Here is a 2339-nt window from a genome sequence, read left to right as displayed (position 1 = left end):
AGCAAACACATTTTACCCTTTCTTCTACTGAATGCAGCTTTAAAACATGGGCAGAAAGAATAAAACATATTGAAGATTTGCTCTGGAAAGTAATTTTTCTCCACAATCAGCTTATATAGAGTTTCCAAAACTTCTTCAGCTACCTTCACATCTGCATTCACAGATTCACCACTTACTTTGATGTTATAGAATGAATAACAAGTCCGTAATCACTCAAATCTCCCAGAACTAGCAGTAAATTCAACATCTTAGTGAGTTCTAGCATCATAAACACACTTTTTGCTTTGGTCATGATTGTCAAGGTGCTGAGAGGAATATGCTTCTATGTTTGGCATTCAATCTAAGTCATGGGAAGTTTTTCCATATCTGATATAAATACTCCTTGAATTTTTGTTAGTCTCATTGCCTTCAGTAAAGTCGAACCTTTGATAGCTTTGTTCTTGTTTTTCAAGATCATAGCTGTGACAGAATGGGGCATTCCTGACTGGAGAGCAATGATCATCACTTGTTTTCCACCTTTGTAGTTTTTACCACTTTTAATTTTGTTTCCAAGTCAATTACTTGTTGTAATTTTTTTTTTTACTGGCATCATCACCAGTGAATTTGTATGCTTAGGTACTATGATAAACAAAACAACATAAGATTAGATAAAGCACAAGAGAAAATCATTCAATTTAAGAGACAAATTAAACACAAAATCCATGAAGCTGTTGCCAGTGTAACATGACATACTGTTTTACAGTAAATTAAAAAAAAAATAGAGTATGCTTCCTCTGTCACTCAATCTAGAGTGCAGTTGTGTGAAAAGTACATTCCAAAATAATGATAAAAGTAACCGTACAATAAATACAGAAACCAGTAACACAGTCATTTATTATCATAAGTATGCTTTGTACATAATTGCACATGGTAAACTTTTATACAAACCTACTGGCAGAGTAGGTTTCCTTACACCAGCATCATCACAAATACATAAGTAATACATTTTGCTATGACATTACAATGGCTCCAACATCACTAGGCAATAGAAATTTTTCAGTTCCAAAATAATCTTATGAGACTACTGTCATATATGTGGTCTGTCATTGACAAAAACTGTTATGCAGTGCATGACTGTATTGGGTTGCTTAATTATCTCATAATTACTGTAGGTTTTTTTCACTCTTTTTTCTCTTTCTTCCTCAGATTAGGCATTTTTTAATGGCCTGCGTTTGAAATCACTGATTCTTTCTTCTGCTTGATTGAGTCTGCTGTTGAAGCTCTTTATGAAATTTTCAGTTCAGTCATTCACTGTGTTTTTTTAGCTTTAGAATTTACATTTTGTTATTTTAAATGTTTTTCTTTGCTGAACCTCATTTTATTTGTGTATGATTTTCCTAATTTTGTTTAATTATCTATCTGTATTCTTTTGTAGCTCATTGAGTCTCTTCAGGATGGTTATTTTAATTTATTTATATCTTCATTTCTTTAGGGTCAGATACAGGTGATTTATTTTCCTTTGGTGGTTCCATGTTTTCCTGGTTGCTTGTGATTTGTGTGACTATATGTTGGTGACTGTATATTTGAGGAATAGGCACTTATTCTGGTCTTTATAGACTGTATTTGGAATGGAAAACCCTTCATCCCATTCATCCCATTCAGATGTTCCGGGAAGCCTATCAGTCAGGATCTGTGGCTTGCTCCTGGAGTCCTCAAGCAGGCTGTCCTTGTGTCTGAGTCAGCAGGTGTTTGGGCTGGCCCCTGGGTCCATAGACTTGGTCTACTTAGGTGGACCTAGAGCTTAGGTCTGCTTTGCTTGTCCTGAATTCTGGATCCAAAAGGGTTGGCCTTGAGTCTTAGTTCATGAAGGACCATCTTGGAGACTGAATATACGGGTGCTGGTCTGTTGGCTTGGTCTGTGAAGGTTTGCCTAGAGCCTGGGACTGTGGAGACTTGCCAGGGGCTGGACTATTCTGAAATGAGTTTTCTGGATTAGGTCTGAAGCTTGGGTCTGTTAGAGCTTTGAATCACAGGGGCCACCTTGGCACTGGGTGGGCTTATAGTGTGTAACCACAGTGGACAGCCTGGAGGTTGTATCTATGGATGTCATCCTGGTGCCAGTGGCCACAGGGACTATCCTGGCACTGGGGTTTGTTGGTGATGAGATGGCACTGGGATGGAACTAGATACTAGTTTCACACTGATTGTCCTGGAGTCTAGAGAAGGGAAAGCTGATCTGGCGCTGGGTGGGTAGGTCTGGATCCGGTATCTGTGGGGGCCAGCACGATATTGGGTCTGCTATTTCTGGCATGAGACTTGAGGCCATGGTGGATAGGCTGGAGCTGGAGTCTTTAGAGTTG

The sequence above is a fragment of the Carlito syrichta genome, unplaced genomic scaffold, assembly GCF_000164805.1.
Source record: "Carlito syrichta isolate Samal-C Ts95f unplaced genomic scaffold, Tarsius_syrichta-2.0.1 Scaffold305164, whole genome shotgun sequence".
NCBI classification, from domain to species: domain Eukaryota; kingdom Metazoa; phylum Chordata; class Mammalia; order Primates; family Tarsiidae; genus Carlito; species Carlito syrichta.
Note: the sequence above shows the minus strand (reverse complement) of the source record.